The sequence below is a fragment of the Triticum urartu genome, chromosome 5A (assembly GCF_056163025.1).
Source record: "Triticum urartu cultivar PI428250 chromosome 5A, HENAU_Tu73, whole genome shotgun sequence".
Classification (NCBI taxonomy): domain Eukaryota; kingdom Viridiplantae; phylum Streptophyta; class Magnoliopsida; order Poales; family Poaceae; genus Triticum; species Triticum urartu.
In genome coordinates, this window is record NC_141877.1 from 438,098,205 (window position 1) to 438,110,875 (window position 12,671).

Sequence of the window (12,671 nt, forward strand, 5' to 3'; positions counted from 1 at the left end):
TTTTCGTTTTCTTTTTGGTTGAGGGAAGTGCGAATTGATTTGGTACGTACAAGTACAATATTACTACACGTTAGGCTTGTCCCTAAAATTCAACCCGCGTCTTGTTATATCCCGAAAATTCAGATATTGTGCTCCCAAAACTGGCGCCTTCACAACCCGCGCCTTGCTATCCCGAAATTACAACGCGCGCGAAAACTCCCTCCAGCTGCCAAATCCCGACACGCGAAATCCCCCTTCTAACCCTGAGCCGAAAGGGCCGCTAGTTCAAATCGGTGGGGGGTACTTTTGTAACACACCCTACATTTTGGACAAGCGCGTTCCTAAGTCATGCTTCACCCCCTACCATCGCCCCCTTTTCGCCATTCGAAATCCCAGGCCACCATAACCTCTCCGCTCCAGCTGCGAAACCCCACCCTCCTCCGTCCGCCATGTCACCGCTGCCCAGCCGGAGCCTCTTCCCCGACGACGTCGTCCACGACAATAGCTCGACGTCCCTCGTCCACCTCCCCGGATGAGGATCCGTCGTCCATCTCGCCGTCCCGCTGGTTCAGCCGCCCCGTCCTCCACCTCCAAGGAGCTGCTCCGACGATCGCTTCGCCTATCGCGGCTGCTCCATCCCCACAGCGCCGCCTTAACCTACTCCACCGGAACCGCAGCATCCTCACCGACTCCTCGGACGAAGCCGAGGCCTACTCGACGCCACCAAAGAGGTTGTACACTCATCGCATCGCACCTTCTCTTAACTCGACCTCCCGGCGTCGACGGTGCTCCATCCCGCACCCCCATGGAGTGGCTACCTTGAAGCCGGCGCCGCGGGCGACATCTCCATGGCGGCTCTCCCCCAGTGCGAGGCCCCTTCGGCGGCGGCGGCCATACCAGTCGGATCTGCTGCTGCTGCTCCGGCTCTCGCTCGATCGCTCGCTCGCCCAGCTGCTGTTGCTCTCCCCCTCGCTCGTGCTGCTGCTTTGCTCCGATTAAGCCACACTTCAGTCGACTGAATTGACTTTTGGGTCAGTCGATTTTCAGGGGTTGGGAGGGGCTCGCCGGAGTTAAGGAAGAACCACCCGCAGCGGGGACGGGGACTCGCCGGGGAGGTACCCCACTATCTATCTTAGGGTTCAGGGTGGGGGCGGGGGGCCTAGAGGGCTGGCTGGGGCGGCGGTGGCGAGTTGTTTCGGGGCGGCGAGGCGGCGCTGGGGCCAGCGGTTCGACCGGTGGTGGCTGGCGGCTCAGGGGGTGCAGGTTGAAGATGAACTGCAGGCCCTCCCTAAACTACATGTCAAGTGCCTCTCTGCTACCATTGCGTTCAATTTTGACAGTAGCATTCAGATTCCACAGTAAATTTCAGTTTCGACGGTTAAGTTCAGAGTCAACAGTTTTTACCTCATCTGTTGTAGTCAGGTGGTTTTTGGTGATGTTAATTTTACATCCATTTTACATCATCTATTGGAGATGCTATTAGAATCCCACTTGATATTGACGATGTCTGTCTTGTGCTGCTTCAGCCTTGACGTCTTACGGCTCACCGGAGCTGCTCCAACGACAGAACGATCCATCACAACAGAGCAGTGCCCTGGACGCCGTCTACAGATTCCTCAGATCTTCCTCCACACCTCCGACAGCCACCTCTACCTCAACTGCTTCAGCGACCAATCCAATGATGCTGAGGTTGACACGGCTACGACAAAGAGGTTGGACACTTGTTGCATCACTTATTACTATACATTCATGTCGATCCATTAGGGCTATTTTGGTTCAACGGAAAAACATCGATCCACTGGTTGTTACCATCACTCTAAATTTCTGCATGCTCTCCTTACATAATCTCACCATATTTTTTTCGTATGCATGTCAGATATTGTACACAGTCATGCTGAACATGTAGAGAAAAAGAGAAGAGTTTTGCGCGGCAATACAATGTCATGCAGACATTGCTCCATGGTGGGTTCAATGGCAACCCCTCCCCACCCCTCTCCAGATTGTAATCCAGAGGAAGATATCTGTTCTGAGGCAGATTCGGACGCCGCTGACCACTCCTATTTACCCCCCAAGGTGTTTTCTCTACCTTGGCATGATGATGTTAGTCATATCATGCATATGTTGCCTTGCAGTGCCTACTTTTGACATCATATATGTCATCTGCTTAGTTTAGACATGTTCTGTAATGCCACCTGTTTAGTTTCTATATCATATATGGGAATTATGCAGTCTCATGTCTTTTAGCCAGCCATAATATATGTGAAATGTGCAATGCCATCCTGTTTAACCAGGCATCATATATTTGAATGATATCTTGCCCATCCTTTTCTTCATTACATTTCCATTTGTCGACAATGTTTGTACATTAAACTACTCTTCCTGTGAATCAGCCATTTGGGTGGGAGATGAAAAAATCTGGAGTGAAAACAAGGCCTTCAGAGCAGACAGTGCTACCTGTCAAAGCAAATCTCTTGTTGGGTCCCGATAGCTCCTCAGAGATGGATTCAGAGACAGATGACCAGTCCTATTCCCCCACTGAGGTGTATGCTCTAACTTGGCACGGTTATACTGCTCATATCATGCATACGGTGTCTTGCATTGCATAGTTTAGACATCATATACACAATATTCAACACCATGTTCTTAGTTCAGACATCATATCAAATGCCCTCTGTTTAGCATATAAATCACATATGTGAATTAAATGGTGCGATCCTGATTACTTAGATAACATGTAGGTGAATTATGTCATGCAATCATGTTTAGTTATTCATCATATCTTTCAGTTATGTTATGCTATGCTATCCAGTTTAGATAGACATCATATATGTGAAATTATGTCATGCTATCCGTTTTAGTTAAACAATATACATGTCAACTATTTCATGCCCTCTTTTTTCCACACTATCTATTGCATCTGTCTCTCATACAATGTCTGTACATTCAACTATGTTTCCTATTTATTAGCCATTTGAATTGGAGCGGGTGATGCCAGTATCTAGCGGACTAAAAACACGGTCTTCAAATAAAACAGTGCTACCTCTTGGTGGAGATAGCACCCCGGTTGTACATGCACAAGAACCAGCCCTACCACACATAACCCAAACTCTCGCAGATTGTACCCCTACTACGATGGACAGAGAACCAGCTTCACCCAATCTAACCCCAACCCCAGCCGATAGTAACCCAGTTCCTGTTGACACAGCACCATCTCCACCACAGAGCTCCCAAACAAGAGCAGTTAGTAAGGCAGCTCCAGTGCCCAAAGGGCCAGTACTATCACGGCGAACCCCAACTCCACCAGTTAGTACGCCTATTCCTGTGGAGGAAGCACAACCAGCTAGTCGTAGTTTAGCATCTATCGCATTTGATGTTGTTAAATCGTATGTGCGTATCTTCCCATCTTGGAAATATTATATTGAAGATGAAGGAAAATGCCAGTTGCAGGTGTTTGTCCAGGAGTTATGTGTAAGTAATGTTATTCACGGCAATTACTTTGCTTCGTCCCATACATCCTACCTCCATGATGGTTATAATACAGCAAATTTTCCCATTTTTCTCTATAGAGAAGGACCGATTTGGAAACTCGGGATGAGGTAACATGTGCTAATACCTCTACTATCTTCAAGAATGCTTGGTGGCACTATCGGAATTACCTGAAGAAAACGTACTTCACCGGCAAAGAAACTCATCAAATTCCCTTACGTTCTCCTGAGACACATTTACTGGACGATGACTGGGAACGCCTTGTTCTGTACTGGTCCCGAACCAACAATGTGGTAAGGTCTATGAGCTCATTTTCTATTTTTTTTAAGTATTATATTCTTGCGTCTTATTGTACTCTGTTCATGTAGAGCAAGTGCCTAAACCTGAAGAACAATTGTTCTAATTTAAGATTCCATTGCGACCATAGGACATAGATATATGTTTGTTTGATGCTTTTATATGTACTAGTACTTGGCAATAGAAGACTTGGTAGTTTAATCCTGTCCACCTTACTAATGAACTGGTTCACCGAAATGAGTTTCATATACTAGTACATGCTAAACTTGTTATGTGTCTGCTTGTTTCTTCTTTTAGAATGCTGACAGAATATTGGGGAAGGGTGCCTTATTAAGCAACGGTAAAGGAAGTAATGCAGATAAGGTTCAAGATAGTGACACATCCTGCCTTGGTTTAGTGTTGGAGTTGCTGGCCACTACCGCTTGCACAAGCTATTCAAACTCACTGTCTGAATCAGTTCGGTTTCTTGAGTCTCAACTACAAGCTGAAAGACATCGATCAACTGTGCTACGACAAGAAGCAAAAGGACTGCGGAAGTCCCTAGAGCATTCAGATGCATACTTTCTGGTGCAACAGCAAGCGTTGGAGGATTTTAGCGCCAAACAGGACAAAGCTAATCAGCTTGCTAAGCTTATTGCCAGCATGGTGGATACCCAGGATAACGTTTCTTGAGCTCTTCTGAAGTTGTTTCAGTTATGCTCTTGTTTTGATGCCGCGTTTATTTGCACTGGTGGCCAATTTTGACGGCCAGTGTGTATGATATGCTGCTTTGTTCCCTATATTTGCACTGGTGGCGAACTTTGATGCCCAGTGGATGTAATATGTGTAATAGCTGTGATAGCCTAGCGTTAGTTGCTTGCTTATTTATTTACTTGGTGTCTTGTTTATTTGTTTGCTTGTAGTCATTGTAGTTCTTTTTCCGCGGTTAACTAGTGGCTGCAATAACCTATTTTTTAAAACTAGGCCACAATAACCATGGGCTAATATTTACTGTAGTGACACTGGGCCTCCTACGGGCCATAGAAACAGTGGGCCTTCTACGGGCCATAGAAACAGTAGGCTTGCTATGGGCCGTAGAAACAATGGGCCTTCTACGGGCCGTATCATCAATGGGCCTTATACGGGCTGTATGATCGATTGGCCAAACATGGGCCAATAACAGGCCGCATTATGGCCGTAAACGGGCTAGAGTTGGAATCGTCCATTCATGGGCCGACCGTAACGGGCCATCGTTAATAGGCTGTATTTGATGACGCTATGAAAACGGCCCAACGTATTAATGGACCACAAACGGGCCGACTGTAACCACGGGTTGAATTTGGCCCACAAGCAGAAAATGATAGTAACGGGCCGTAAGTAAACGAATGCTGGAAATGAGCCCAAGAATAAATGGGCTCTGAGAAGGCCGAAAGATAACATGGGCTGGAAACGGCCCAACGGAATAATGGGACGTTAATGGGTATAAAGTGATACATTGTTCATTACGGGCCAGTTTCACCACGGGCCGTTAATGGGTGTAAAGTGATACACTGTTCATTACGGGCCAGTTTCAACACGGGTCGTTAATAGGCCAAGAGTTACATAGGGCCTCATATGGGCCGAAAGACGTCATGGGCCATACATGGGCCAGAAGTGAAAATGGGCTGGAATCATATTGGATGGCCCAGATGACGCTACTGGGCCTAATTTGGATAGGGCGTAACGGGCCTTGGGTTAGCGGGCTGTAAATGGGCTATGTGCGAATAGGCCGTTAACAGGCTTTCCATGGGCCAGCCCGCCACCTTTTAACCAAGTCAAACGGGCCAGCCTTTTCATAGGAATGGGCCTCTGTTGGGTCGTGCCACGTGTCGACGTATCATAGGCGCCTATCTGACCCACTGACGAGCTGACACGTGTTTCGTCCGGCCAATAAGAATTTTACACATGGAAATTTCCCATTGGTCGGGGTTGTTAAAGGGTTATCGGATCCAAAACCCGACCCGATAGCTTAACGGCGTTCCGTTACGGTGGATGCCACGTGTCGGTCACCCTTGACGAAAGCACTTCCGTGACGCGCGATTTATCGTCATGGAAGTGAACACTTCCGTGATGATAATTTTGGTAATGTCATGGAACACTTCTATGACAGCACAGGTATGACTATCTTGATTCTGTCATAAATTTGTCATGGATGTACATTCATGACAAAAACATGACCTACTGTGACAAACATGTATCATCACGGAAGTGTATTTTTTTGTAGTGTAGTTATGATGAAAATGTCTCCTATAAACATGTCAATTTTTGTGGAGTGCATTGGGTTTGCAAGTACACACCAAATAGGGAAGGTAGATATTGCAAGAGGCATGAGCATTTAAAAACTAAATTGTTGCAAGAAAGGCTAGATGTTTGTGCTGAAAGATTCAATATTTACCGCCATCCTTGTGAACTTTGCAATGAACATGGTCATTTAAAGCTCCAATGCTATTTGTTTCATGATCAAGTCGTGTCCAAAAATTGTGATAACTTGATTACCCTTGAGCATCATAAATAGCTTAGTCTTCTTTTGGGTTATGAATAAATGAGATGTATAACTGAGGGTATTCCAAAATTTAATCTCGATAAATTTCTTGATTTTGATCTAGAGGAAATTTATATGTATTGTGCGGTGAATTGCATTGAAAACCCTTATATTGTCAATTACATAAAGAAAAGAAAACAAATAGAGGATGAAGAGAATACTAACGAAAGGGAAGAGACTTCCCAATATCCTCCTATTATTTCTTATGATGAATCAGGTAACGAGGAGGAGCCTTCTAGTGCCTCATGAAAATATAATTGTGGAAGATGATGCACTTGATGATGATCTCTTTACGCCTATTGCTTGTTGTGATGATTATGATTGGGAAGATAATGATACTTCTTATAATCTTGAAAATCTTTTTGGCACTTGCTTGGAAGAATATGATAATTGCTATACTATTGGTGTTGTCCATACTATTAATGATGAGGGTGATTATGCTTATGATATGAAAAGGCCCAAGCTTGGGGATGCTATGTTTGATGAAGATGATGTTTTTGAGAATATATTTGCTGAAATTAATGTTTTTCCCAAGCTTGGGGATGCTACGTTTAATGAAGATGATATTTTTAGTCTCCCAAGTTTTGATGTGCAAATTTATAATGATGATAGCATGCCTCCTACTTATGATAATTATATTTATGAAAGTGGATTTAGAGAGTTCATGACTTTATTTAGTGATGATTCCACTATCTTGGAAGAGGTTTCAATCGATTATGATGAGAACAAAGTTGCTACTTATGATCATTATTGTGATGATACATATGCTATGAAAGGTAGTGATGATTATATTTATAAAACTTGTCATGATTATGATTACCCTTTTCTGAACATTACTCTTTTAATGTGGAAACAATTTATAGTATTCGAGTCTCTTATGATACTCCCACTATTCCGAATGAGAAGAATTTTGCTTATGTGGAGAGTAATAAAAAATTTATGCTTGTAGATCATGAAAATAATGATTTAGGTGCTGGTTATATTGTTGAATTCATTCATGATGCTACTGAAAATTATTATGAGGGAGGAATATATGCTTGTAGGAGATGCAATAATATCAAGTTTCCTCTCTATGTGCTTAAAGTTTTAAAGTTATGCTTGCTTTACCTTCCTATGCAAGTTGATTCTTGTTCCCATAAGTTGTTTGCTCACAAAATCCCTATGTATAGGAAGTGGGTTAGGCTTAAATGTGCTAGTCATATTATTTTTGATGCTCTCTTTATGTTTCAATTCTTATCTTTTATGTGAGCATCATTGAAATCATCATGTCTAGCTAGGGGCGTTAAACGATAGCGCTTGTTGGGAGGCAACCCAACTTTATTTTTATTCCTTGCTTTTTGTTCCTGTTTAGTAATTAATAATTCATATAGCCTCTGTTTATATGTGGTTTTATGCTTTTAATTAGTGTTTGTGCCAAGTAGAACCCTTGGGAAGACTTGGGGAAAGTCTTGTTGATCTTGCTGTAAAAAACAGAAACTTTAGCGCTCACGAGAATTGCTGCCATTTTTTATTGGAGAGTGATATTTAGTTAATTCTTTTTGCATATAATTAATAGATAAATTCCTCACTTCCAGCAATTTATTTTAGAATTTTTGGGGTTCCAGAAGTTTGCGTTAGTTACTGATTACTACAGACTGTTCTGTTTTTGACAGATTCTGTTTTTCGTGTGTTGTTTGCTTATTTTAATGAATCTATGGCTAGTAAAAGAGTTTATAAACCATAGAGAATTTGGAATACAGTAGGTTTAACACCAATATAAATAAATAATGAGTTCATTACAGTACCTTGAAGTGGTGTTTTGTTTTCTTTCGCTAACGGAGCTTACGCGTTTTCTGTTAAGTTTTGTGTTGTGAAGTTTTCAAGTTTTGGGTAAAGATTCGATGGACTATGGAATAAGGAGTGGCAAGAGCCTAAGATTGGGGATGCCCAAGGCACCCCAAGGTAATATTCAAGGACAACCAAGAGCCTAAGCTTGGGGATGCCCCGGAAGGCATCCCCTCCTTCGTCTTCGTTCATCGGTAACTTTACTTGGAGCTATATTTTTATTCACCACATGATATGTGTTTTGCTTGGAGCATCCATTTATTTTGTTAGGATTTTATTGCTGTTATTTAGAACAATGTTTTGCATCTTTTATTGGCATTGATAGCCTTTACTATGCCTATTTTACAAGTCTTCATGTTGCTGTTTGAAAACAGAAATTTTACCGCTGTTGCAATAATTCCCTAGAAAAGTCAGAATGTGATAAAATATTGAAACCTTTTGCATATTAAGATATGATAAATTTACTACAGTGGGAGTTTTCTTTCATAATTTTTGGAGTTAGGGAAGTATGGATCTTGCTGCACTCTTTACAGACTGTCCTGTTTAGGCAGATTGCTGTTATGTTTGCATTGTTTGCATATGTTTGCTTCTTTAATGATTCTATTTGAGGATAGGACTATCAAATATGCAGAGGAATTTAGTATGAAATGTTGAATAATAATTTTAGTTATTTGATACAGTAGAGTATGATAAGGTTTTTGCATTGGTTTATACTAACTTATCTCACGAGTCCTTGTTGAGTTTTGTGTGGATGAAGCTTTTGAGATTTAGGGAGACCGTGATATGAGAGGAATTAAGGAGACAAAAAAGCTCAAGATTGGGGATGCCCAAGTCATCCCAAGATAATATTTCAAGAAGTCTCAAGCGTCTAAGCTTGGGGATGCCCCGGTTGGCATCCCACCTTTCTTCTTCAACAACTATCGGTTACTTTCGGTTGATTCTAAGTTTTTGCTTCTTCACATGATATTTGCCATTCTTAGAATGTAATTTTATTTTGCTTTGCTTGCTGTTTGAATAAAATATGAAATTATTAAATGTTAGAGAGTCTTCACATAGTTGCGTAATTATTCAACTACTCATTGATCTTCACTTATATCTTTTTGGAGTAGTTTGTCATTTACTCGTGTGCTTCACTTATATCCTATGAGTAAATAGCTGAATGAGCGAATATCATAAATCTGAAATTTTATATGTTTCATATGCTTATCCCATGGGGAGTAATGACTTTACATACAAGAAGTAGAGGTGGTAAATTTATTGAAGGTTAGCAAACATTGTATTGGTCACTTGAACAATTCATGAAAGAATATTGAAGGAAGAGAGATTTCACATATAAATATACTATCTTGGACATCTTTTGTAATTGTGAGCACTCATTAAAATATGACATGCTAAAAGGTTGATGTTGGAAAAGGAAGACAACGTAATGGGTTATGTTTTCTTATATTCGAAATAAAGTATATTGTCATGGATCGCCCAACACGTTGAGCTTGCCTTTCCCCCTCATGATAACCAAATTTTTCGCACCAAGTAGAGATACTACTTGTGCTTCCAAACATCCCTTAAACCAGTATTGCCATAAGAGTCCACTATACCTACCTATGGATTGAGTAAGATCCTTCAAGTAAGTTATCATCGGTGCATGCAATAAAAATTGCTCTCTAAATATGTATGATCTTTTAGTGTGGAGAAAATAAGCTTTATACGATCTTGTGATATGGAAGCAATAAAAGCGATGGACTGCATAATAAAGATCCCTATCACAAGTGGCAATATAAAGTGACGTTCCCTTGCATTAAGATTTTGTGCATCCAACTATAAAAGTGCATGGCAACCTCTGCTTCCCTCTGCGAAGGGCCTATCTTTCCTTTTTACCTTATGCAAGAGTCATGGTGATCTTCACCTTTCCTTTTTACATTTTATCCTTTGGCAAGCACATTGTGTTGGAAAGATTCTGATATATATATCCAATTGGATGTAAGGCATCATGAACTATTATTGTTGACATTACCCTTGAGGTAAAAGGTTGGGAGGCGAATCTATAAGCCCCTATATTTCTCTGTGTCTGATTAAAACTTTGAACCCATGAATATCGCGTGAGTGTTAGCAATTGTGAAAGACTACATGATAGTTGAGTATGTGGGGTTTGCTAAATCAAAGCTCTGACATAGACTCTTCCTGAAAATAAGATGAATTGTAATTGTTTGATGACTGATAACACGGTTTGTTAGTTTTCAAGAAAGTTTATGATCTATACTTTAACATGTGAATAGTTTGTTACTTGATCATGAGAAGCTTTATGAGATGAGCTATTGTTATGATATATAATGATGCTAGAAAAGGTGATTGAAATTATCATTGATCAAACTTGTGCACCTGCTAGCATTCACACTTCATAAATTATTTCTTTTATCATTTACCTACTCGAGGACGAGCAGGAATTAAGCTTGGGGATGCTGATACGTCTCCAACATATCTATAATTTATGAAGTATTCATGCTATTATATTATCTATTTTGGATGTTTATGGGCTTTATTAGACACTTTTATATTATTTTTGGGACTAACCTATTAACCAATAGCCCAGTGCCAGTTTCTGTTTTTTCCTTGTTTTAGAGTATCACAGAAAAGGAAAATCAAACAGAGTCCAATTGACCTAAAACTTCACGGAACTTATTTTTGGACCAGAAGAAGCCCACGGAGTATCGGAGATGGACCAGGAGAGTCCCGGGCTGCCCACGAGGGTGGGGGGTGCCCACCCCCTGGGCACGCCCCCTGCCTCGTGAACAGCCTGGAGGTCCACCCACATACTTCTTCCTCCCATATATACCCATATACCCTAAAAACTTCGGAGATCAGAATACATCAGGAGTTCCGACGCCAGAAGCCTCCGTAGCCACCGAAAACAAATCTAGACCCGTTCCGGCACCTTGCCGGAGGGGGCAATCCTTCTCCGGTGGCCATCTTCATCATCCCCGTGCTCTCCATGACGAGGAGGGAGTAGTTCTCCCTCGGGGCTGAGGGTATGTACCAGTAGCTATGTGTTTGATCTCTCTCTCTCTCTCTCGTGTTCTTGAGGTGATACGATCTTGATGTATCGCGAGCTTTGCTATTATAGTTGGATCTTATTATGTTTCTCCCCCTCTACTCTCTTGTAATGGATTGAGTTTTCCCTTTGAAGTTATCTTATCGGATTGAGTCTTTAAGGATTTGAGAACACTTGATGTATGTCTTGCGTGGGATACCTGTGGTGACAATGGGGTATTCTATGATCCACTTGATGTATGTTTTGGTGATCAACTTGCGGGTTCCGTGACCTTGGGAATTTATGTATAGGGGTTGGCACATGTTTTCGTCTTGACTCTCTGATAGAAACTTTGGGGCACTCTTTGAGGTTCTATGTGTTGGTTGAATAGATGAATCTGAGATTGTGTGATGCATATCGTATAATCATACCCACGGGTACTTGAGGTGACATTGGAGTATCTAGGTGACATTAGGGTTTTGGTTGATTTGTGTATTAAGGTGTTATTCTAGTATGAACTCTAGGGCTGTTTGTGACACTTATAGGAATAGCCCAACAGATTGATTGGAAAGAATAACTTTGAGATGGTTTCGTACCCTACCATAATCTCTTCGTTTGTTCTCCGATATTAGTGACTTTGGAGTGACTCTTTATTGCATGTTGAGGGATAGTTATGTGATCCAATTATGTTATTATTGTTGAGAGAACTTGCACTAGTGAAAGTATGAACCCTAGGCCTTGTTTCCTAGCATTGCAATACCGTTTGTGCTCACTTTTATCATTAGTTACCTTGCTGTTTTTATATTTTCAGATTACAAAAACCTTTATCTACCATCCATATACCACTTGTATCACCATCTCTTCGCCGAACTAGTGCACCTATATAATTTACCATTGTATTGGGTGTGTTGGGGACATAAGAGACTCTTTGTTATTTGGTTGCAGGGTTTCTTGAGAGAGACCATCTTCATCCTACGCCTCCTACGGATTGATAAACCTTAGGTCATCCACTTGAGGGAAATTTGTTACTGTCCTACAAACCTCTGCACTTGGAGGCCCAACAACATCTATAAGAAGAAGGTTGTGTAGTAGACATCACACAGCAAGATCAATAAGGATAAATTCGTAGGCATTGGATCAGTGACTTGTTGGATGATATTCATCGTGTGATAGTTATAACCTAGGGCGATACGGCACTAGCTCCAGTTCATCGATATAACGTAGGCATGTATTCCGTAAATAGTCATACGTGCTTTATTAAAAGAACTTGCATGACATCTTTTGTCCTACGCTCCCATGGCATCGGGGTCCATATTGGAAAATAAGGGATATTAAGGCCTCCTTTTAATAGAGAACCGGAACAAAGCATTAACACATAGTAAATACATGAACTCCTCAAACTACGGTCATCACTGGGAGTGGGCCCGGTTGTTGTCACTCCGGGGTTGCCAGGTCATAAGCGTAGTGGGTGACTATAACTTGCAAGATCAGATCTAAAAC